At 44.6% G+C, this 13878-nt stretch overlaps 1 protein-coding gene across 1 annotated transcript in view; it reads right to left on the minus strand.

Moving 5' to 3' along the window:
* LOC104483955 (cadherin-6) overlaps positions 1-12777 on the minus strand; it is a 102355-nt gene extending 89578 nt beyond the window's left edge. The window contains exon 1 of the mRNA XM_086740347.1: positions 12729-12777. The gene's annotated coding sequence lies outside the window, so the exon portion shown is untranslated. The remainder of the gene's footprint in view (positions 1-12728) is intronic.
* Positions 12778-13878: the final 1101 nt, after the last annotated feature.

Here is a 13878-nt window from a genome sequence, read left to right on the forward strand (position 1 = left end):
AAGCAGGGACATCCCTGACTATTCATGTGTCCTCTTTTGACTGAGAATGTGACTAGGTAAAATTTCAGTCAGGAACTGAAGAATAAGATAGAAACCTTGAGTGTTGCTAATCTCAAATCTAAGGGCCTTATTCCTCACAGATACTGCTCAGTCCCTGATTCAGCACAATCTTTTGTGCGTTTGCTTAAATCCCACTGACAGTAATGGCCCACAAGCACAGACCGAACGCAAGCGCCACAAGAAAATGTTCTGGTGGCTGTTCTCAGAGTCCTTCTAACAGTAGATCCTTGAAATGTGTATGCAGCCCTAAACTAAAATTCAGTTTATCACATCCTAAAAAGCCAGGAAAATGAGAAATCTTCCTCTGAATGTGTTAATGCTTGTTTTTACTTCGAAGAACCAGCAGTTTTTAGATTATGGCTCTAGTATGTTAAAACTTAAAGCCCTCAAGTCCAAGACAAAAACTAAGCTATTGATTAAAAGAAAAGCCATGGAGATGTTGAGAGTTCAAATAAAGCAATGAAAATGCTTAAATATCAGCATTTCTTTTGAGCCTTTTAGTGTCTTACTGACTAGAGAAGCTCAAGAAGACAAAAATAACATCTCCCTTGCTGTGAGCCAGTGGAGCTCACAGCTCCTAGCTGACAATCTTTTCCCTTAGCTCTACAGGCTACGACCACCACATTCAGCCCTTGGTGAAATGAATGTTAAATCCACTGAAGAGTATCAGAAAAGGAAATGCACAGGAAAAAAAAAAAAAAAGAAAATACGCTGTACAATTTTTTGAAGCAACTGAACCTGAGAAGACTAAGTCAAGGGGGGGCATTAGGTCAATTTGAAAACAGATAACAGAACAGAACACTGTTATTATTTTCTATTTGAACATTTAAAAATTTTTAGAAATCAAAAATAGCTTTGCCAAAAGTGGAATAAATTCCACACTGTTGCACTAAGCTGCACGTCTTTGGCCTGATTTTATACTTAGGAGAGTGAGCAAAGTTTGGCCAGCAGATTTACTGGTATCTACTACCCACCCCCTTCCCACCTGGTACCATGCTCCTTCCTGGGCTGCCCCTGTAATAGCAAAAAGCAACATTTCCTCCTCCGTTACTTCCCAGAATATAGCAGCAGGATCACCCCCTGCCTCCTCTCCTAGCAGAGGCTGCCCAGCAGTTACTTAATAAGCAGGGCTGGGAGGCTTATAGAAAAACATCGCTGAGATAGATGCGACTAGCTGCACAAAGTAAATGTCAAAAAAAGAAAACTCCTCTCTGGGAAGGTACGTCAGGCAAGCCTTGGTCACGTACATCTGGATTTCATTCTCTAAAGTAATGTTAGCTGGACAACGTTCAGCTCCTGGGCTTGCAGATCGTGGCCTGCCTTTGCCAAGTGCCAATCAGCCTCCATCCCAATGGACTTCAGGGACAGTGAAAGGCAACTGAGCCCAGCAGGAGATAAAAAGCCGTCATTTTGCAGGATGAAGCCCATTGCATGACGCAACAGGCCAGTTTTCCCTCTGACACATGTGAGGGGATGAGGTACTAAAAGATCAGTACAACAAACTGGTGCCTGCAATGTTCACAGAAGCAATGTTTTGGAGGCAGCAATAGTAATAATAAAAATAATAAATAATGAAAATATAAACCTGGGTATGGTTTCTTTTAGATGCAAATTAAGATTTAAATATAAAAATGATAGGCTTCTGCTAATCCCTCTTAGGAAGTCATAAATTTTTAATCAGACCTTAGGCGGTGTTGTTTAATACCAACTTTAATAAAATAGCTGCCTGAAGCAGAAAGACAGTTGGGATCCTGACTCTAAAACTTCGGTAGCCTCATCCACATTTTTGTAGCCTGAGGCTCTTACACTACCATTGATACCAACTCCTTTGAAATATGCTCATTTTTTAGGCTGCTAAATTATTAAACACCTTATTAGTAGAGAGATTAGATGGAAGAAAAGTCATCTCTGTATGACGGAAAATGGATTGGAAGAGGAAGGAAAAGTTGAGGGAATATTTACATAAAAGATACAGTTCTGTTGTTGATATACAGAGGTAATCCATAATCCATAATTCATTTAAGAAATGAACCCATCAAATTACATCACAATGCATGACAAATTGGTACTGTTGAGGTATCCTACAATAAATTACATAGAATCATCCCTGTCAAGAGTAAAACTTGTTTGAGACTAAAAAAGCAATGTCGCTACAAGGTTATTTTCCCAGTTGTTCCATAGGATTTGTCTATCACACAAAACGTCTCACATTTTCATCATATACTTGGACAGGGGTAGCAAAAGTTCCCTTGCACGGGGTAACCACAAAGTCTGCCAAATTAAAACTGCTTTGAAAATCATAAGAAATAGGAAAGGAAGAAAAAGGAGAAATGTTTCTTCCTTTTTATTCTTTAGTAATGTTTCTCAATCAGGTGAGCAGACCTTTAGACTAAAAAAATAAGCAGCAGTCATTTCCTTAAGTGCAATGCCTTTTCACTGTATGTCCAGAGCAGCTTGTTAGCATGCTAATTGTTTAGTTTTATATGCAATAGAGAGCACACTTACTACTTTGAAGTGCTTATTCATGATGTCATGGATATTAGTGTATATTTCTTAATTACACAACAGGACAATCTTTCCCCCCTTCAACTTACACTTTCCGTTGCTCTGATTGGTTTCCCTAACTAGCCAGAATAATCATTTTGCCACACAGAAGCAGATAAGGAAAAAAAAAGTAAACAATTTTAAAAGCCACTTTAATTTAGTAACAAATTGGGAGCTGTACTTTGTGTTAAATTAGCACTGCAAGCCTCATATCAATTCAAGGCAAGGTTCCTTGTTCGTTACTGCTTAATTAATCAGTCCTGTTTCCATCTAAATGAAAAGTTTTCTCTCTCTCCTCTATCATCTCTAATATCTCATTTCAGGCAGCACATCAAGTTAATCTTGCTTACATTAGCAACTTATTTCTAATGGCTTAGCTCAGTTATTTACAATCATTCATCCTATCCCAGCTTGCAGCTGAATCCTCCGTGGTCTCTTTGCTCTGTTCGGACAGTTGGAATCGACGGTAAAACAGCCAGTGCAGCGCAAGCTCATCCATCCCTGTGACGCAGTGTGCGAGGACAAAGACCTACTTCCAATACACTGATGTCTACTGAACTTTTGGCTTCCCGGCGTGCCTCGTGTTCCCAGAGGCAACATGGTGCTCAGGGGCATGGTTCAGTGGTGGAGTTGGCAGTGTTAGGTTAACAGTTGGACTTGATGATCTTAAAGGTCTTTTCCAACCTGAACAGTCCTATGATTCTAACACGCACAGAGTTGGGCAAAGGATGGTTACCTTACAAGACAAAAACTGAGCATGAAACAGTCCAACAGAAGAAGAGAAACATGTAAGAGAAGGAGAACATAGAAGGTTGGGTAGTGCCTGAAAACATGTCCTCATTATCCTTTTTACAGCACATCCCATAAGTAAAGCCTTGATAACCATGAGTCCCACACTACCATCAGTAGTGTATATACAAAATATCAAACCTTCCACCATGTCACCTTTGAAGGAAGTGAAGAACGGGACTTGAATCACCAGCCGGCTGAGTATCCCCTTCTTGTGCACACCTCACTGTTCCCAGAGCTAGAAACTGCTGCCACTGCCATAATCTGGTACTTTCTATCACCACCATAGCCAAGCACACTAAGTTTGGAACTTAACAAAAGCCCTCTGGTCTTTTTGGATGGCACTAACCTGGCCCCAGTCAAACACTTGCAGAAACTGTGATCACTGGTAGCCATCTAGTTTATGTGCTCAGCGTTGCTAAGTTCAGCCTCCAGAAATAAGTTTTTTGGCTGCCTCCTGGGGCTGGGATGCCTGCCCATTTCAGGATGCCTGTTGCTAACCACCCCCCCCACCCACCAGGCAACACCTCCTTCCCGCAGTGACCCACAGCCTCTGAGACGTAACAGATACTTGCTCAGGTCAGGGCTCGAAACTAAATCTGCACCTGAGGTTCCTGCATCACATGAAGGCTAGTTTTAATGCCAGTGTGACCAAATATAAATACCTCTTTCATAAACACAAAATACATTTAATATTAAATAAGCCATTCCAAGAGGAAAAAACCTGTTTCTTCCTAAGTAACCCTAGTATTTACTTTTGCTCATCCAGGATTCAGGATGGTATTGCAACAGGAAACGAGGATGTGCAGTGTATTTTAACCTCCTAGATTTGCGGCAACCAGCTTCTGACCTCCCATTTACCAGCCTGGTTGAAATTACAACCTGTTGCTAAGGAAAACTCTGTCATACCTTAATGTAACTGCGATATCAAATAGCACTGAGATATCTGACAAATTAATTACGGTAGATTAATGAGAAGCCGCTTCAGAAATCCTGCAAAAGACACCGTAACTTGTTACAGTATGATAAACACTTAATAACTATATAAATTCTACGCTGAGAAAAATGGAAGTCTGTTTTTGTGTTGTTTTGTTTGTGTTTTTTTTTTTTTTCCAAGAGGATGAGAAATCCTTTCTACAAATCAGAGTGCACACTTCTGTTTCTGATGGGAAACGCTGCTCTGAAAAGCACTGAATTTCAAAGCCGCTGAGATTAGATTGTCTACAGAATTGTGCTGATGGCTGTAAATATTAATAAATAAGATATACTGGGCCAGCATTTTCCCCTCAGATGCTTATACACTGCTTCCTCTTAAGTGCAGGTGACCTAAAGACACAAGCACTAGAAGGAGGAATCTGAGCTAAGAACTGGCTTTAGAGATGAAACGCACAGCGACACTTGCACAAAGGAAAGATGCTCCTGCTGTGTTCCAGCAGACCCAGCCAGCAAGCGACAATCTCGGTCCAGTCCTCTGCATCCCTGCTGCAACTGGCCCCAGCTGCTGATAGAAGCAGAAGGATGGCAGAGAGTCCATCTCCGTGCTGCAGAAATGAGCCAGGGCTATATTGCTGAAAGGGCTGCAAGGGGAAATGATGATCATTCCTCACACAGGTTTTTTTTTTCCATCCCCACTTCTCCTAGTCTACTATTTAGGGAGACCTAGTATACAAATTTTTGGAGGTCACGGTTTGGTCACCATGGAAGTAAGCGCAAAGTTGTAAACACTTCATTACAAGATCCTGACATCTTGATCCACAAAGGCACGTAAGTATTCAAACACTCTTGTGGACTTCAGTGCAGTTTATTGGTATGTTTAAAAGTAAACTGCTCTGGGACCAGGTATGATAAGGCAATGAGAGAGAACACTGCTTTGTTTATAGCAGAAATAACTTGGTAATTATCAGCAGTGAGAAGGGAAATACCATAGCAGCGCATTCATATTATTTAGACTTAAATGGAGTTTAGATGAAATACAGGGTTTTATAAAACTAGTTGGCACAGAAAGAGTTGTTTAAAGGGATGTAGCTGGTGGACTTAAAAGTTGCTTCTGCATCTTTTTCTCTTTCAGGAGCGACAGCTAAATTGAGCACCAATTTCACCAAAGGAATTTGCTTCCTGAAAGGGATTCTAACTCTATATATTCCTGCTCTGTGATCTGCCAGAGCACTCTTCACACTGTGAAAATGAGGAAATGGGCTCTCCTGAATTCTTGTAGTGGTCGATCATTTTGCAAGGCCAGCTCCAAAAGCATTAGGGCATAGTAGGTGGCACGCAGCTCAGAACCTGGTACTACTTGGATCTAATCCTGCCATACAACTTCTAAATTTAATGTGTCTTTTTTAGGTGTCTTTTTCTACTTTTCCCTCTATTTATTTATACTAGAATCAATACCCATGCCAGGGGTATTGGTGTACTCCGTGTCCTTATTCGAGTAACTTCCCATTGACTCACTTTCATATCTATGCACTAGGAATACTACTCCTTAGATGTCTACAAAGCAGGAGTGCTTTGAAATTAATTCATACAGGCACGGACGTGAACAAGAGAGAGTGTGGTGTGACCTCTGGCTGCCCCAAACCACAGGCAGCAGCATGCAGAAAAGGTAGCTTTTTGTAAGGCTTTTTTATCCCCTTCTCTCCCACAGGCATAAGTAGGTGGGAATGGAGGAGGCAGGGAACGGTAAAGAAACTCCATGGCCAGTCCAACTGGACCAATGCAGACAGGAAGGTCATCGCCACCTTGCTTGGGGACAGCTCAGATTACTTTCTCCCGGGAATAAGATATTCAGTCTTGTCCTAGACGGCTCTGGAGTTACCCAGCATTCCCCTTCCCCTCCACACAGAACACGGCCAAAGAAACAAGCAAAAAACATCCAGAAAATCCTTTGGGGAGAGAGTGTCAAAGCGCCTGCAAGGAGTCCTTGAGAAAAATAATTGGCTTTCTTCTGGATGAAAAAAAGAGACCCAAATCTGATTTTTCTCCCCATCCATTCTTTGATCAGCTCCAACAACTCGAGTGAGCAGCAGAGAGGCAGGAGGGTTGACTGCAAGCTGTACTTGCTGTAAGATCCTGGTTCAGCATCCCTGCTGTGCTATGGCCTCCTCGCGTGACCTTGGGCAAGTCACTCACCTCTGTTGTGAAATTGCTTCCCCCTGCTGTAAAAAAAGGCCAGCTATACAGGCCAGTCTCACAGGAGGGCCGAGTGGTAAAGACGTATTTTTTAGACATTGCGGAATACTTGAACAGCTTTTGAGTCAAGACCCCACCTTGAACAACTATGCCTTGTCCCTTACTTGAAGCACGACTCCCAATGTCCACAGAGCATCTCACAATGATAGTGGGTTGTTTTGTTTGATTTTTTTCAGGATGCTATAAGCTATTTCATTTTCTTTTTGCCTATGAAGATGCTTTTGTCAAATAACGATTGCCAGACTAATGACACCCTAAAGTTACAAACCACCAGGCACTCAAAGAGAATCAATTCAGCAAGGAAAGAGATTCCACCTGAACGCTTAGAGCAAAACTAAAAGCAACTGTGCTTTTAATTATTTTTGTTAATGCATTGGAACTGGAGGGGATGAGGGAGGAGGACACACGGATATCTTTCTAAGCGGGAGGGCTTTCCCTCGGGTGAGAGTGTCAGAACGGAGGCTGGCCCTCGCATCAGCAGCCCGGCTGGGACCCACAAGCATACATAGTTCTCCCACCACCCCACATGCAGGACAGGTCTGGATCCCTATAACCTTCAAGAACACAAAGTTACTGTCAGAGGCAAGTGTTTTCTTTGAGTTTGGTCTTACCCTTCACACCAAAGAGGAGCTACATGCTAATGATCGCGTTGATTAAGAAGCCTTTGTGCTTATGGAAGCTATTCCCTGACGACTGAAATGCAGCAGATAGGGAGTAGGCAGCTGTGCCTTACACCCGGACAAGCACACACCTGCGGTACCTGGGGAAACTCGACTACTGTTTAATTTCTGTGCTAATTTTCAATTCCTGCTGACCCTTCCCCTAGGTTCTCCTGCTCTGGCTCTGTGATTAGATGCAGAAGTGGGAATGCTGGAAAGATAAACTACCTATTATCTCGTAGGCAGCCCTAAACATTACAGGAAGATAATGGAATTAGTTTAGCTGAGGAATTAAGGTACCCAGATAGTACAGGACCGATCTCATTCATGAAGTGCTCTCTTCTGCGCATTGTGGTGTGTCGCTAGGGAAGAGCTGAGGGGTTATGATGGGTATTTACGTTGCACATCAAATCTAATAGTCACATTCTGGCTAGAACTAAGCACTTTCTGACTATATATAAATATGTATGTATATCCTGACAAGACAGGGTAATTAATCCGTAAAATATTTGCCCACAACACCAGAATAAAGCCATTATTGAACAGGTTACTTAAAACGTATCAAGGTTGGCACTGTTCCTGAATTGCGACCAGGTGGAAATGCTCTTTTGTCTGTGCGCTTGGCAAAGGGGAGAGTATGGAGAGAGTGTCTGTGGGTGGTTGTGAAGAAAGATAATGCAGTATCAGTGCAATCCTGCATGTTTCAGCACAGTGCTCTGGCACCGTCACAGTTAAAGCTTCTTTTTGGAAGTCCAACACTGTAACTCATGAAGGACATCATGTCAGACCTGCCCTTTCCATCTTGGCAGGGCTTGCAGGCTCCCCTCACCAGAGAGACACAGTTTCCCTTCCCCATTAGCATTGCTCCTCGCCGCTGTTAAGGGGGTTGCAGCTGCAGGAAAAACTGTCTTTTCTAGTTTGTTTTGAAAGAGGAAAATACTCAAGGAGTGGGCAGCTCCACAAGACTGGATACACCAACCAGTAACATTAATTCACACCACTCTAAACAGTGCTGAACTACAGTTATCCTAGTTTCTTCTGGGAATGCTCCTGTTAACAAACAAACAAAAGCATAAATACAAATATTCACAGCATTTGTTTGGGCCTTTCAGTGCCAAGTGCACAACTGGGAAAATAAATCAAGTGGAAGACAATGTTGGCTACCAGCCACACCTGGACTAAGTATAGGAGATGGTCACGGGTGCAAGGCGGGATAACGCTGCCTGAAATGGGGAGGGGAAGCCGCTGATGGGTGATAAGGATTAGGACACACAGCAGTGCCCTGGAGAAGCTTAGGAACCCAAGGCTGGATGGACTCCTGACAGTTATCAGCCAGTCACTAGGGAAGGATGAGAGAGGGGCTCTTAGGCTGATATTTATGGCAAGAAAAACCCAAATGGCTGTGAGGAGAAGTACTCAAACTCAAACTTTAAAAATGCTTTTATCCAGCACTTTCTCCACCTAGTTCCACTGCAGCATCACTCACAACACAACCCAGAGAGGGATGACTTTTTTGGCTGATGTTTTGCATTAATTATGCATTCTTCAAGGGTGTTTTTAAAACTCAGGGACTAATAATCTGCCCTGTACCTTTTGTTAAGCAATAAGGACGGATAACAGCTGAGCTGAATCGCACTAAACATTCCCTCTATATCTCTTCTCTCCGCATCCCAAACGAAACAAGGCAAGATGTCATAACATCTCACTCCTCACAGAGCCTAGTTTCTCCAGACTCCTCGGAAAGGGCTGCCATGACTAAGCAAGCAGCATGAGCAAACCAGCTGCTACTGGATTTTTATCTCAACCAGAATACATTTAAACTTGAGAACCATGTTTATACTACAAGTTGAATCCTGCACAGAGTCAGCAGAAGAGATTGGGTTCAGTGGCACACAGAGCTGTTGACTTCACATGCAAGATGGGGGACTTGCTTTAAAGGTTTACGTTGACAAGGTCCTGAATTTGGCCCCCCCATGGCAGTCAGGATAATCACAACTAAGTGTATCAATCAGCCCTGTTTCTGAGAGTTGTGAGTCCAAGTAATTATTTAGAAAAAAATAAAAGGAAAAAGAAGCAAACCCCAAATGACGCAAAGCCTTTGAAGAAATCAGAACAGTTACGGCAGCTAACTAGGTCTTTAAGGGGTTAATGAAGAAGTCTCTCTAACACCCACTTTCCAAGGCACAGCCTCTCCATGGCATTTGCCTCACGCTTATGATAATCAAAAGATACTGAAAACCAATTCTACTTTTTTTCTGGTATAATTGCAGCAGAGCCACTAGAGGAATTGCAACCATTATGTAAGATGAGGCACCATCACAGTGGGGCCTGCTGTTTCCAATGGATTCTACCCACTCGTTTTTATAGATTTCAGCTACCTTTCATTTTAGTAATTAGCCAGCATTTCCAAGGAGATCCATAAGCAATTTCCTGCCTATCTTCAGCCATAGCGCTACAAGATTGCACTAGAAAGGGAACACAGTATACACCTAGTCAACAAAGGGCAGATGGTACACTAAAAAGTTCAGTTAAGCGAGAGGGGGAGACCACCATGTCATTTAACAACCGCTAAATGTTGATGCCCTCTAGATCTGCTTGACCACTACACAGCGCACAGGCATCCACTGGAATACCCGACAGCGATTTGTTCCAAACCCCAAAATACTGCAGGAGTCTATTAACAAGCAGCAGATGGGTGTGCTGAGATCTTCAGTCAAAGGGAAAATGATGCAGCAGACCCGAGGGGACAGTGGACTGGAGGGAGGATCCTGCTCTGAGCAACCCAGCGTACCCTTGAATAGAGGGGTTGCTGACAGAGACAAGGTGGTCTGGCAGGATCTCAGCTGGTGAGAGCACAGGCATGTTCATAACTTAAGTTTGCACTAGTTTTGAGATCTTGAGCAGAAAAGAGGGGGGGAAAAAACCCACAACATTTTTTAACGTGTGTGTTTTGCTTTCAAGGAAGTCTCTCAACTAAATATTATTGAAACAGCAGATGGCAAAATGCAAACTTTATGAAAGGGAAGGCTGCTTTGAGCGGCAGGTTACCGTTTGCATAGGAGAGCTGTGCGAGGGAGGGAGGGAGGAAGAGTCAGAAGTTAAGATGCATATTTCTAGCTGAACAACTTAGTTAGAAAATGATGCCCATGTCTATGAATGTAATGTTGGGAGTGCCGGCATGGAGATATGCAAGAGCTGTGAACTGGTGTGAAAACTAAAATACCTAGAGGGACTAATAAGTCCCTGTGGGGACCCCTGTTCCTTAAATGGCTGCAAAGGATAATTGCAGAAAACTACAACAGGACTGAATCAATGCCATTTTCCCTGGGGAAAAAAAAAAAAAAAAAAGTATTGCTGCGTCTGATTACGTTATTCTGAAAAGACTAGCTGCTTTCCCCCTCACTCCTCCAGCTCAAAAGTCAACTGCAAGCCACTAGAAATATGTCCAGAAAGATTATGGTGCAGCTGAAAGCCAGAAGCATATGAGATTATATATTTACCGGTGCTGTGTCAGATAACATCTGAGAGGAGAGGAAAAAGAGATTCAGCCCTGCAGTCTTTATTAGCACGTTTGGGCTGTTTAAAGGAGCTATCCAATTGTGTCATTGCTGCCAGGCCTTTAAAAGTGTATATAACTGTGATAAAGGAATCTACTTGATCTTGATCACAAGCCTCCAAGCCCTGCTGACTCTCCTGTGACATGCAAACTTATTGCCTTTAAACAGGAATTAGAAAAAAAGCAATGAATAGGGATGCACCATTACCCATAGCACTATATTGCTCAGGAACAGATGTTAATCAATTTTATGGAATGCTTTAAGTAATATGCAAGCACTTTTGTACAGAACTGACTGCATAATAGAGATTTCAGCCCAGCAAATACACGAGATAAGCCTTTATCTTGACTGGGAGAGTTACGTCTGTTTTGATTAAAACCAAAGAGGTCTGCACGTTCAAGCAATTTTATTCCCTTGGAATTATGTCATTTCCAGGGTGCTATTACATACGGTCCTATGACAAAACAGAATGGAAATAACCTTGCTCTTGATTGTAGTGCTCTCTTTGCGCATATGTTCACACGCACAGCTCATGAAGTACACATGGAGGATGTATGTACCATCCTCGCAGATTCCTGAATAGACAGGAACAACTGCGCTCTCTATTCCAGCTGTGCTGAAAGAGCAGTAAATTTGGAGAAAGGACCGACCTTACACTCTATAAGTAATTTTCGCTACACAGTCTGCCATGCAGTGCTAACAGAACTTTAAAATCCCACACCACCCACAAGTACAAGGAAAAAGGTGCCCCATCTCCTCAATTTGTATAAAAGTAGCAGCTGTGCCATCGTGCTGGGAGTAATTTTGGTCATTAAACTTCTTGATCCTTGAATGTCATCAGGAGTTACTTAGGTGACCATCCACTTGCACTTACAAAGTACTGCATTTAACTCTCCATAAAATATGGATTTTATTGCAGCAGTGACAAGACTTCTTTCCACAGCCACTGACCTCTACTGCTATTGCTTATCTCGACACAACCTTTTGCATGAAAATATACATGGTATACATACTGTGTACTGGTCTCCCTGTGTGCACATGTAGGTGTTACATACACGTGAATATATAAATAATTCAATCTATCTGACATACGAAGTATGTTACCAGCTCCTTAGAAACATTTACAACATAAGCAAATTCAGCACTTTCTTTCTGCAATTATCCAACTTCTCTCCTGAAAAATGCCTGTACGCCTACCCCCTTTCTTCCACCACATCCATCACTCCCCAACCCGTTCTTTTATCAAATAAAAGATTTCACATTTGTCAGTCCCTCTAAGGTCCCCAGATCTGCCCCCTCTGCCCCCTCCTTTTCGCTGAGGGAGCGCCTCATTTCAACTGCGCTCCACATTTCAGCTCTGCACTTTGCCTCGGATTTCGCTCATCATCCGAAGGGTTTTTGCCCCCTATCCATTTCACAGCAATCAGGCAGCGTCAAGAAACCAAGACAGAGGGTTTTTTTATTACTACTGTTTTCTAGTTATTCATCACGCTTCTCCTTTTGTTTTTGTTGTTATCATTAATTATTCCCTTCCCAACACGCACGACCCTCCTCGGGCTCTCGCCATCTCCCCCCCGACCGAAGTGTCTTTCGCTGCCGGTAACAATTCCCAGGAAAACGCCGCATCCCTTCGCCCGCCTGAAAATGACAGCAAAGGTGGTCCCCGCACGCCCCCGAGCCGCCGGGCAAGCCGCGGAGCCCCGGGGGTGGAAGGTGGGGAGAGGCACCCCGGGGCTTTGGTGGGGTGCAGAGCCCTCCTCAAAACAGCTGCCAACTTTGCAAAATAAGTGTGTATCCCCACCCCCGCCGCCCCCTCCTTAATTAGCATTCCCAGTAAGCACGGGGGAAAGGAAAAGGGGAAGAAGGCAGCTGCCTGCCTGGCGGCAGCTGGAACTTGGCGCTAGGGAAGTGCGGAGCCGCGTCTCCTTACCGGCAAAGCGGGGACGGCGGGGCCGAGCCTCGCCCGGGTCGGCAGCGCGGCGGCAGCCCGTCTCCCCGGCCCCTTCCTCCTCCCGGCCCCTTCCACCACCACCACCTCCTCCTCCTCCTCCACCTCCTCCTCCTCCCCGCCGCTCAGCCTCCCCGCCTCTCACTGGGGCTCCCGCTCGGCCAGCAGCACTTTTTAACTCCAGCATGCAGGCAGCCCAAGCCGAGGAGGCTCTCTATCTGATTGGTTTCCATTCAGTGCTTCTGATTAATTAAAAAAAAAAAAAAAGGAGGGGGGGGGGAGAGGGGGCAGGGAAAAGAAGGGGGGAACAAAAAAAAAAGCCAAACTCCTCCCTCCCTGCCTGCCTCCCAGCCAGGCGCGCGCACACACACACACGCACCCGCACTCCTGGCGCTGCGGATGCCGGAGCTGCCGCACTGGGGATGGGGAGGCGCGGAGCGGGCGCGGGCGCGGAGCTGGCTCCTGCGGGCGGGCAGAGATTTGCAAGCGAATGCGGTGGGAGGGCAGAGGGGGAGGGCTGGGCTGGGGAGCCCCCCCCCACTTCCCTGTCCCTCGAGAGCCGCCAGCTTCTTCCCAAGTGATGGTAAAGGCAGAATAAAATCGAGGGAGGTCGGGGGGATACAGAGGAGGGAGAGGCGCGCTCCTCTCGTGAACTGCGTGTTTGTGCCGTGCGTTTTCTCATTCTGGGACCTGGGTTTAAGTCCTCTCGCCACCAGAGATGCCCGGCTGGTCTTTTCCCACACTTCCTGGGAACTTCCTGGACTTGATGAATCAAGAATTTCAGTGAATTATTAATGGAGATGACACTTCGTGGGGGTGATCACACGCGGCGGTTTCTGTGTGAACGGGAAGCAGCGGAGGAGGATTTTCCAGGTGCTTGCCTCTGCTCAGGCCCCTCTTCCCAGAGGGCTCCCCACTCACGAGGTTATGGCTAATCTTCATGCAGAAAGACCCGAAATCTCGGCTTTTGCCGTGGGACTCATGGAACCCCTCTGCGCACACACATGTTGTACAGGCTCCTCTCCAGCCACGTCTAGCCTTAAATAAGAGTTTAGGTGTTTTAATCTAAATATTAAATGATAAGATGGAAATTGCCTGCCAGTGTCTTATTTACCTGACAGGGTTCCACTTC

The sequence above is a fragment of the Chlamydotis macqueenii genome, chromosome 2, assembly GCF_036417535.1.
Source record: "Chlamydotis macqueenii isolate bChlMac1 chromosome 2, bChlMac1.mat, whole genome shotgun sequence".
Taxonomy (NCBI): Eukaryota; Metazoa; Chordata; class Aves; order Otidiformes; family Otididae; genus Chlamydotis; species Chlamydotis macqueenii.